Raw genomic sequence first — 13,028 nt, forward strand, 5'->3', positions numbered from 1 at the left:
GATGATGCATGTCTTTTTTACATGAATCCATAAGCTTGTCAAAAGACACCTTCCCCCTTGGGTAAGTAAAGAAGTACTCAGTGTCCTCCACCATCTTCAGCGAATCTATCTAGACATTTAGCTTGCTCTCTCGTGCAAGTAAAACCCCCTCAACAAAGAAACATAGGCCCAACTTGTAGGCATCTTCAACTATAGTGAAATTTTTTAAAGCAGCCTCCAAATGCATTATCTTCATTGTTTCTTCATCATTAAAGTACTCCTTGATTAAGCGGTCACTAGTCAAGTGTTTCTTCAAATCAGTCTTAGATGGCCCGGAACTGAAGTTCAACCCTGTAACCAAAGCAAACTCGCCTCTACCAAATCTACAAGGTCTAGATCCCAAATGAAAATGCAACTCATCCTCTTTGATGCACTGGATCTTGCGCAACATTAATTGATGTATGAAAGATGCAGAGAATTCTAACTTCTCAGCAACGAAAAAATGTTTGAAAGGGGATTCCTTCACCCTTTCTCTCAACCCAAGCTTCTCAAACTTGTCTTTGATTGTTTTAAAGTAACCATTACCCCTATATGTGACTCGACCAGGAAAGTGATCTGTCAAGGGAAAAAGAAACTTCGGCATTTGCAAAAAATAAAAATAAAAATAATACAGTTAAAGTCGCATGAAAAATATATAAATAAACATATATGCAACCATCGAACCACTATCGAGTACCCATCGAACACCAATCGAACCCCTATCGAACTGGACATTTCCATAAAAAACTACTGTAACGCCCTGGCTACCCCAGAACAGTTACGGTGAACGGTGGACCGGAAATTTGACTCATTGCCTGAGTCCTTTGGTCAAAAATGTGCTCTAAGTGTGATTAACAGGTTAAGGTACAAAACCAATAAAAAGGACATGAAGATTTTATTACAAACTGCTCTGCAGAGCTAAGCAAAACATTTACAAGTGGTTCTCAGTACAAAATGGTCATTATAGTTGTAAAGTTACAGTCCCGCCAACCTAAGCGGCAAAAATAGGGTAAACCCCCTAGTTCCTCTGAGAACACCTTGACTGTGGTGGTCAAGCGGCCGCATATGTACACATCACCACATCAGCTCTCCACTCAAGGCTAGGTGAGCTTCTCTTTCCCTTTACCTGCACCACATAGCACCCATGAGCCAAAGCCCAGCAAGAAAACATAATACTTTTCATAACATCATCAAATGATTATCATTATAATCACACTGAGTATAAAGCTTTCAAACAAATGAATAACACATGATTTTAGCAGGAGAGTGGCTGTTAAGTAAGCCACTAGCCTCCAAGCTCTCTTTTCTAGCGGGAGAGTGGCTGATGGGTAAGCCACTAGCCTTCAAGCTCTGTTTTCTAGCAAGAGAGTGGCTGATAGGTAAGCCACTAGCCTTCAAGCTCTGTTTTGTAGCGGGAGAGTGGCTGATAGGTAAGTCACTAGCCTTCAGGCTCTGTTTGTTCATCGACCCTCAGGGTCGGTCAGGCATTAATGCTCCTTGAGTCATTCAATGCTAATGGTCGATTAGATCTAATCTCTGTTGGCTTGCGTGATTCACGCTAAGACCGTTCTAACAAGTAAGTCAGCGCTTCCTGACCTGTGTCCAGTAACACTGCCGAGCCTGACAAATAAGTCACAGCCTCACAGCTGATACTAACACTTTTGTCGATTCTGTATTCAATCCATGTCCATATTTATACAATCAACATGCCTCACAAATATCCATGCATGTCACACTTTGGGTGCAGTTTTCTTACCTTTGATTCGAGCTAGAATGAGCAAAAGAACAACCTTTGAGAACAGTTTAGCTTTTAGTCCTTTAGCGGTTACCTAATCACAACACATTTGGGATACCATTAATAATCAAGATAATCAAGGGTTCTCAAACCATTATCTAACCTCCAAGAGGTCAATCCAAACTAATCCAAGTAGCAAGGACACTCTCGAGGCCTAAAACTAGGTTTCCGGGGTCAAAACGAGCAAACGGGGCGAAAACAGGGCAAGGGCTGCGGCCCTAGCACCTTGGGCCGCGGCCCCCAGAATTTTCCAGAGGCAAGCGCCGCGGCGCCCCACACAAGGGCCGCGGCGCCCAGTGAAACAGTAAGGCCACCTGCTTCTTCAAAGAAGGGCCGCGGCGCCACAAGAACAGGGCTGCGGCGCTCCACCCTGGGCCATTCCCAACCGCGTTTCTAACACTTCAAAGCCTCCAAAATCATCCCTAAACATTCCCCAATCATCAAAACAAATTTCCCAAGCTTCCCCATGCATCAAAACCCTCAAAACCCAAGGCTCGAACGAACCGAAAACTCAAAAATTCACAAATTCAATTCAAAGCTTAGAAACTCGGAAAAACTCAAAACTTAAACTTCGATTACCTTCAATTGGGTTGTTTTCCGTCAAATCCTTCGGTTAAGAAGCTTCTAATCTTCCCTAGGATCGATATGCCTCGATCCTCACTCGATTCTGACTCCTAGAACTCAAGATTTCGTCAAAAAGGCTTAAACGGTAAAACGAACTTTGAAAAGGGAGAACGGAAGGTTTCCTTATCGTATATTCTATCTGATAAGCTACTTCAACCTTAAGTAACCTCAAATAAAACCTAATGCTCGGGGTCCCGAAAACACCCCCGGGGACATTATAGTCAAAACCTCCAGAATTTCACCCTGATCTCAAATATTTCCAATGTATCATCAAATGAACATTTCTATTACCCCAAAATTGACCCCATTATGGTAAAACCGCTAATCCACTAAAAATAACTGTCTCATGTCAAATAGCTCGAATATATCTCCATAATAATGGAATCTCATTCACAAATCACATCATGCACCCAAATACACAAATTACCCTCAACGGGCCAAATTATCATCATACCCCTGTAATTGTAAATATGGACTCATATGCATGCATTTCACATCATATCATAATATAATCAACATATACATGCATTTAATCAATTAATAACATAATTAAGCAAGTATGGCCCTCCTGGCCTACTATTCATGCCGTTAAACTCATCGGAGAATTCGGGGCATTACAACTACCCCATCGAACATCCATCAAGCATCCATCGAATCACCATCGAACCAACCCCTAAGACCCACCCTATCGAACAACCCTAGAGCATGCATCGAACCACCATCAAGCATGCATCAAACCATAATTGAGCATGCATCAAATCACAGAAGCATAAACCTAAAACCCCAAATGACCTAACCTATCGAACACAATCGAGCATGCATCGAGCGCCATCTAACAACCATCGAGTATGCATCGAACCCCCTAAATGCCTACCCATCGATGCTCATTGAACCCCCCAACGATGCCCATCGAACCCCCCATCAAACCATCGAGCAACATCAAATAAACAAAGCAAAAGCTCACACTCGATATTCAACATACCCATTCCAAAATACTCAAATAAATCAGATCAATATGCTCACACATGTAAAGTATACAACATTCACACAAAAAAATTTAAAAAAAATCAAGGGAAATCGACCTACACCTTTGTGATTTGATAAGGAGGAGAAGAGATGCAGAGGTGGGGGGAGGAGAAGAGATGCGGTCGGAGGGGTCTCGGTGCTTCGACGAGGGGGGAGGGGTTGTGTTCGACGAGGGCAGAGGGGTCTCGGGGTCTCGATGCTTCGACGAGGGCAGAGGGGTTGTGCTTCAGGGTCTCGGTGCTTCAGAGTTTCGACGGAGAAGTGGACGGAGGCCAGACAGTGGTTCGACGACGGCGAGACAAGCTTCTCTGATTGGGTTCGATGGGTATCGGGGGGGGGGGGGGGAGATGAACGGAGAGAGAGAGAGAGAGAGAGAGAGAGAGAGAGTGAGATAGTGGAAAGAGAGAGAGAGAGAGGAGAATCAAAAGTGTGGGAAATTTTTTTGTGACAAGGGCATTTTGGGTACTGTTAAAAGTTTTGGCATTATTATATAATGATAAAAATGCCTAGTATTTTTTTAAATTACAACCCACTGTTATGCATAAAAAGTCAAATTTCCCTACCATTTCTACTACCATTAATATTTTATTCTACTGAAACAAACGCCACCTAATATTATTATTATATAGATTTAAAGAATCTTGATATTTATATATTTTTTTAAAATATCATTATTAAAAAATAAACACCAAAATGAAGAGAACCTATCTTTTTTAAACAAATAAACAACCACATGACTCACATTATAATAATTAAAAGTTATTATTTTATTTTATTTATTATATTATATTAAAAATATTATTATTAAAATAATTTATCTAAATATTTTTAAGTGATGAATGTTGCTGAGTGCTCACTATGAGCATGGTGCAATAGTCTTAGGGTCTTATCCATAAAACTTCTAGAGGAAGCCAAAAGCAAAAATGCACTTTTCTTTATAACCGCTCTTATCAAATAGAAGCAATAAATAGAACTAATAAAGGAAATTGGTTGGAAGACAAAAAAAAAATCTTATTATTGGTTCTTATTTATATATTTTAAAAATATAAAAAATAAAATAAAATTCATTAGGACACTCCCAATAAATAAGCTAAAATAAGTTATTCTTTATAATATAGAGAAAAAATGGTTAAGTAGTCTTCCGATAGTGATGTAAAGTTATATTTTTTTACCTAAATTAATAGTATTTCTCTATGTAGTGAAATACTATTCATCAAGATATAAATATTTTATTATTTTTTTATAAACTTTTGTATATATATGAATGTGATACAATTATATTTAATTAATTTATTTCTTAAAATGAATAAAATATTTTTTAAAAAATATAATATATAAATAATGTAGAGAAAAAATAGAGAAGTAGATGTACAGTATAATGTAAAAGTTTGAGGTAAATTATAAAAATGTATGTTTTTGTGATATATTTTGTAATACACTTTCTCTATAATATTTAGCTAAAACTCATAAAAACATCTTCCATCAGCTCCTTTATACATATATTTATAATAACTATGCATAAACTCCAATTAATACATATCTACATTTACATATAATTTATATAATATTGTAATAATTTTTTTTTTATAAGCTCTCTTTCCATTTAATATATATTTATTATTTCTTTTTTCTTTTTCAAATATTTTATTTTACTTTACGTAATAAAATATATTTAAAGATATAATATTTAAATGATATAAATAAATATATAGAGAAACTGATGTATGATATAATGTAAAACTTAGAGATAAAATAAAAAAATGTGTGTTTTAATAAAGTATTTTAAAAAAGTGGAAATTAGATCCAGTACCCATTTTAAATTATCAATTTTAATTTTTACCCACTATTTTTAACTCTTATTTTAGTACCCAAATTTTTAATTAATGTACCAATTATACCCCTTCAATTACATGCTTTTTCTTCTCCTTAAACACGCTACAATTAGAATGCATTTCTAATTTAATTATAATATGACACATATAATATACATTACAATAACACTTGGAAGTCTCATGATAATAATGGGTAAAGTTCAACTAAATATATTTAGTGTCTAATTTTAGTTAACTAATCCTAATAGTGGGTAGTTCTCAACTTTTCCCTTAAAAAAATGGAGTAGAACACTTATTGAAAATGCTCTTAGAGGTCCACTGATCAACATTCACTTCTATCGCAATTATTGGGGTTGTTGTACTGTTTGTTCATCTTCATCACCTAATTTGTTTAATGAACTCCCATCCCCACTACTTGTTTTATTTTAAAAAAAAATTAATAATTTGAATAAGAAAGAAAAGATTAAAGTGTTTTGGTTAAATAAGTATAATTTATAAGAGTATGTAATGGTGACGAAGGCAAGAAAAAACATCCCAACCCCATTTAGTCGAGGAATCCACTCTAGGCTCAATCTTACTGAGACAATATGCACGGTATCTCTCTCCTGAACATAACTATATAGGCCAAATCTTTAGATACATGAGCGTAACTATATAGGCCAAATCTTTAGACATAAGTTATATATATGAAAAACAGAGTTGAAAGTCAAGTCAATATAGTCATTATCATGGCATCATCTCAATTAGTGCACTCCTAGAATTAGTAAAGTAGTGACAATTTTTTATTTTTTTTATTTTCACTTTAGAGTTATTGTTTCTATCTTGTAATTGATAATTTATTATCCACAAACAGATTACGGAGAATCTTCACTGCAGGCTATTTTCCCCTATTGATTGTTGAGGGCTACCAATATTATGTAAGCATGTTATATGCAAACGAAGCAATAAACCTCTCTAAAGTAGATAATTAACACAAAATTAAGATGAACAGAAAGCTATAATATTAAGAGAACAACATTTTAACCCTGAGTCTGACACTTCCATACAAACAAGAGAAAAAACTTGAAAGTGGATACTAATATAAAAAATGAAAAATGCATAAAGTTATAATTACTTTGTGTTCTTTCCTAATTGTCTCTCCTCTCTTCTCTTTTAAGTATTGAAACCAAACTGTTGGGGTTTGAGTAGGACCTGCACAACACAACCAATACAGTGCACAAAGAATAGCAACAAAGAAGAACAAGTAATAGATAATTTAAACAAACCCAAAATAATCAAAAGGAAAACACAAAAGAAAGAACACCAAGAATACTTGGTTCAGATACAACCAGTTTGGTTGATCCTACATCCAAGGCCAGGCAGCAATGCCTAAGTCAAATCCACTATATCTGAAACCAGATTATACCCTCCAAGCTCTCAAGATTACAACAACACTCATCCAACTTCTCTTGAAACACTCTCTCACTAGAGTATTACAACACAGTTCTTGCTCTCAGCCAAAACTCTCAGAAATTGAATACACTTAGGTTGATCAGGCCTAAAACTATATATAGGGTCGAGATACAATGTAACGACCTCCTTTCTTAACATACATATATAGTGTAAAAACAAATTTTAACCTAAATATGACAATACTGAAATTCTGAATTTACAAAAAACTTTATTAAACAATACATAAATAATGTTTATAACCTCAAACCACATAATACTCACAACTAAATAAAAACTTTATCTTACATACAAAATCTTAATACTTTTATAAATCATTTTCGTGGCGTTACTACACCTTAACGTAGAAATGAAAATGTATCCAACTGATAAATTGAAAAGCTTTATGTAAATTACAAAGTTCATGAAATACTTTTAAAGCTTTAAGTAAATGATAAAGTTCACAAAATACTTTTAATGAAATATAATAAAACCAAGTTTCTTGTTTATTTATGAAATAGCATAGCAGAACTCCACTCCCTTCAGGTCAGCCCCATATGTACAGTCATGTTGGCCCCACGTATACTCATCAACAATTTATATTTGGGGTCTCTTACCTACAATACAAAACATTATCTGATGAGCTAAGGCTCAGTAAGTAGAATAACTACCTCATATGCATTAAAATAAACATGCAACATGCTATGTATTTTCTTTCTTTCACTTTCCTTTCTTTTGGGCCCTAGAGGAAGCTGCTGCCGGCATTACATAGGGAATCACATTCCCACCTGAACATAAACATGATAATAGGGAATTTCCCTCATAAACATTCATCATATAGGGACGTACATCTCCCTCCTTACATTTTTGGGACTTAGGTCTCCCAAGCAGCACCTCTACTTTAACGTTTTCAATAACTTGTCTGTGAACATTAAGCGTGCTTATGCATAATATAACATTCTTGAAAATAACTTATGCATAAGAACAATATGACAGATTAACATATAAAGCATATAAATGCACATAAGACACATAAAATACTTGTATTGTAGATGAGGATTCTACTTACCTTGCGTCTTGATAAAACAATCGAAATTGTTAGCTTCCTGATAAAAACACAAACTATTAAATTACATAAAATCTACATTATGAAATGTTAGCTTAATATTGTTATTATCCCATTTTTCCTGTTTTAGTGCTTATTTTATGTCCAGGCGTATGGTCATACTATAGTTGTCCATGACAAGGTCCTGATCTAAAAGTCGTGGTCATGGTCATACTAAAAAGTCCAGGTCATAATACTTGTCCATAATAATAGGGAATAAGGTCATAAGAGTCCAGAATAATAGTCCAAAGTATGACCATAGCCTATATAAGTTTACTATTATGAGGATACATAAAAAAATAGTTCATATTTCAATTTTGGCATTTGTAAAATATGACGACATGGTAAAATAATCCATATATAAATTTTAGCATTTTAATGGCATAGTAAAGTAATCTATATAAATTTTGGCATTATAATGGCATGGTAACATAATTCATATATAAATTTGGCATTATAGTAAAATAATCTATATATAAATTTTTGGTATTATAACGGCATAGTAAAATAATCTACATATAACTTTTGGCATTATAACGTCATAGTAAAATAATCTATATATAAATTTTGGCATTATAACGGCATAGTAAAATAATCTATATATAAATTATAACGGCATAGTAAATTAATCTATATATAAATTTTTGCATTATAACGGCATAGTAAAATAATCTATACATATATAATAACTAAATAACTGAAAAGAAAGGCTCGGGAAGAGCTTACCTAAAAGGCTAGCGTTATGGACAGAACTTCGCCTAGATCTTCGAGGTTTAGAACTTTAGAAGGATGTTAAGAATATTTTTGGGTAGAGTAAGAGAAAGGAAATGAGGTTTTTGTGATTTCAAGATGAGTTTTGGAAGGGCTATTTATAGGAAAAACTTGGGATACTATTCTAATAAAATATTAAAAATAATAAGCATAGTGGAATAATAACATATTCAAAATATCAAGCATAGTAATTTGCTTAAGTCATCAATGTGTCACTACTGCATCAACATGTGGAACCCATGGGGTGGACTCTGCTGTGGGACCCATGTGGACCCTACTGTGGGACCCTTGCGGACCCCACTGTGGGACCCACTATGAATAGTACCTGGTGAATAGTAAAAAAATGAAAATTTCCCAATCTTCTTATATTACTTAGTCTAGCATTTTTGACTCACAAACTTTTCTGAAAAAGTTTCTCTAACACCCATAAATTAATTATTCCCACCTATTGGTTACTTCAACAACTTAGAATTGTTAAAATCCCATAATAGAAAACAACTACACCCCCAACGGTCATGAACACTATTCACCAACGGTCATAAACGGCTAGTTTTTGCCCTATAAATACTTGTTCCTTCAACCATTTATTTGCACAACTTCTTCATCTCTTAACCTTCTAGATAAAATTCATCATCAAAACATGAATTTCTCTTTATTTTTCATAACTTTAGTGATTGTTTGCTTGTATTTAGCATCATTCTATGGGTATTATACTAATGAAATGCCCACGAATGTTATAGTTGCATATTCATTAGTTATTCTTCCACTTTACTTAATAGCTCTAACATTCGGTTAGCATTGTAATGCACTCAAAAATGAATAAAAATATCTTCTCTATGAGCTTCAATTTTGCTAATCTTTTGATTGGTTGAGGAAAGAAGTCACAATCTTCACAATTCTCCACCTTGACTTCTTATTCCGAAACAAGGTTCAGTGGATTAGACAATGCTGCCTTAGCTTTAGCTCTAAGGGATTCCCATCTTGATGCCAAGCAAGTTCAAGGCCGAAGTGAACTTGCTCACGGGTATGACCTTAGTCATCATATCAGCTGGGTTAATCTCAGTGGATATCTTCACAATCTTAGCAAGTTGTTTTGAGACAATATCCCTGAGAAAATGGAGCTTAACATCTATGTGTTTCGTTCTTTCATGAAACACAGTATTCTTAGACAAATGTATTGCACTTTGTGAATCACAATGTACAATCACATGATCTTGTCTAAATCCCAGCTCACTCATCATCCCTTTTAACCAAAGAGCTTCTTTTACTGCTTCTGTGAGAGCTATGTATTCTGCTTCAGTCGAGGAGAGAGCCACAACATGTTGTAAATTAGACTTCCAGCTTACAACATTCCCTCCAACAGTGAAAACATACCCAGATAAAGATCTTCTTTTATCATAATCTCCAGCAAAATCTGAGTCACAATACCCCATAACTTCACATTGTTTCTGGTCTGATTTTGTGTACAAAATCTGTAGGTTTGCAGTGCCCTTCATGTACCTTAGTAACCATTTCACAGCTTGCCAATGTTCCAAGCTTGGTTTGCCCATAAACCTACTAACCAAACCAATTCCATATGCTAAATCAGGTCTTGTTGATACCATAGCATACATAATGCTACCAACAGCATTAGCATAAGGAACTCCCTTCATCTTTTCTTCTTCAAAAGACGCTTCTTCTTCTGTAAGAGACTTTAGCTTGAAGTGGGCTCCAATGGGAGTGTTGACAGATCTGGCTTCCTTTTGATCAAACATTCCCACTACCTTCTTGACATATCCTTCTTGAGACAATCTCAACATGCCCTCATTTCTGTCTCTAGATATCTCTATTCCCAAAATCTTGACAGCAGCCCCCAAATACTTCATATCAAATTCTTGACTTAGCATCTCCTTGAGCCTTTCCATTTCAGATCTGTGTTTACATGCTATAAGCATGTCATCCACATAGATTAACAAGTAGATGTAGCTTCCATCTTCAAGAACTTTGAAGTAAACACAACTATCAAACTTTGATCTTTGAAATTTCTGTCTTAGCATAAAATCATCAAATCTGAAGTACCATTGTCTTGGTGACTGTTTCAAACCGTATAGAGATTTCTTCAGCAAGCACACCTTCTCTTCCATCCCTGGCTGTATGAATCATTCAGGTTGTTGCATATGTATTTCTTCATCAAGATTACCATGAAGAAATGTTGTCTTCACATCAAGTTGATCCAATTCTAAGTTTTGAATTGCAGTGATAGCCAATATAATTCTTATAGAAGTGTGTTTGACAACAGGAGAAAATACTTCATGATAGTCTATCCCTTCAACTTGAGAAAAGCCTTTTGCCACCAACCTTGCCTTGAATCGAGGTAGCTCAACTCCTTCAATCCCTGGTTTTCTCTTGTAAACCCATTTGCACCCTATTACTCTTTTGTTCTTAGGTTTATCCACCAGAATCCATGTCTCATTCTTGGATAAAGACTCAATCTCTTCTTTCATAGCCTTATTCCATTTACTCCATTCAGCACTATTCTTGGCTTCCTTGTAGCAAATAGGCTCATGTAGCTCTAGTAAATCAGCTACACTAAGGGCAAAAGCAGTAATATCAGCATGTGCAAATCTCTCAGGAGGTCTGATCTGTCTCCTTGCTCTATCTCTAGCCAAGAGATAATCTGAAGCTTGAGTATCTCTGCCATCAGCTTCAGTGCCATCTGCATCACTTCCAGATGCATCTCCAAGTTCACTCTCCTGAACTCCACCTTGGTTCTCATTCTGTGATGTTTCTCTCAATTCAATCTGCATAGTATCTTTCTGCTCAGCTTGTTTAGAGCTGGCTTGATCACTAAATTTCATGTTAGTTTTATAAAAGCAGTGCTCATTGAATATAACATCACGACTGATAATGCATTTTTTCTCATCTATTAACCAAAGTTTATAACCCTTGACACCACTTGGATAACCAAGAAACACACCCTTCATAGACCTAGGATTCAACTTCCCCTAACTAATATGAACATAACCTATACAACCAAAAGGTTTCAGGTGACTGTAACTTGGTTTATGACCGGACCAAACATGTTCAGGAACCTTACAATCTAATGCAGATGAAGGTGACCTATTAATGAGGTAGCAAGCAGTAGCAGCTGCCTCTGCCCAAAATGTTTTTGGCAAACCTGAATCAGCTAGCATGCATCTAACCTTATTCATGATTGTTCTGTTCATTCTCTCAGCAAGACCATTTTGCTGAGGGGTGTTCCTAACCGTATGGTGCCTAACAATGCCATTTTCAGTGCAATAAGAATCAAACTCAGCATTACAGAATTCCAAACCATTGTCAATTCTAAGTTTCTTAACTTTCTTCATGGTTTGATTTTCTACCATAATTTTCCATTCTCTAAACCTTCCAAAAGCCTCATCCTTAGTTCTAAGAAAATAGATCCACACTTTCCTAGAATAATCATCAATAATAGAAAGGAAATATTGAGCTTTACCGAGAGATAATGGAACTTGGGATGAACCCCATAAGTCAGAATGAATGTATTCCAATATTCCTTTGGTTTGATGAGTTGAACTTGCAAATTTCAACCTGTGAGCTTTTCCTACTACACAAGTTTCACAAAACTGTAAGTCTGAAATATATTTAGAGTTCAAGAAACCTTGCTTACCAAGTTCTACCATTCCCTTGTGACTCATGTGCCCAAGTCGTTTGTGCCATAATTCTGTGGTATTAGGTTCTGTAGTTGAAACTCCAGCAGACCCAGTTATGGTCTCTCCTTGTAGTATGTAAAGTCCTTGTCTTAGCTCACCTCTCATAAACACCATTGTACCTTTGGATACTCGCAAGACTCCACCTTCAGCTTTGTAGCTATATCCTTTGGAATCTAAAACACCAAGAGACAACAAATTTCTTTTTAGTTCAGGTATAAATCTAACATTAGAAAGTACCTTTATGGTGCCATCTCTCAATTTGATCTTGATAGAACCAATTCCTTGAATTCTGCATGTGCTGTTATTTCCCATCAACACTTGCCCTGTACTTTCTTCTTTTAGATCAAAGAATCAATCTTTTCTTGGTGACATGTGAAATGTACACCCAGAATCCATAACCCATTCATCCTTAGGATCACTGGTTGACACAGTCAGAACATCAGCTTCCATAGATCCATCTGTGACATGAGCTTCATCTTTGTTGTCTTGCTTTTGTCCTTCATTTCTTCTCTGTGGGCAGTTTCGTCTGAAGTGACCTTCTTGGTTACAAATCCAGCAAGTTTTCCTTGGTTTTGACTTGGATCTTGATCTCCCTCTGCTTTTTCCATTTCTATGGTTGTTGCCATCTTTTCTTTCAGATCTTCCTCTCACATTTAGACCTTCGGCTTGAGATCTTGACACCTTAACATTAGCTTTCAGATCTAATTCCTTTGAGTATGCAGCACCAATCACTTCTT

This window comes from Humulus lupulus, chromosome 7 (assembly GCF_963169125.1).
Source record: "Humulus lupulus chromosome 7, drHumLupu1.1, whole genome shotgun sequence".
NCBI classification, from domain to species: Eukaryota; Viridiplantae; Streptophyta; class Magnoliopsida; order Rosales; family Cannabaceae; genus Humulus; species Humulus lupulus.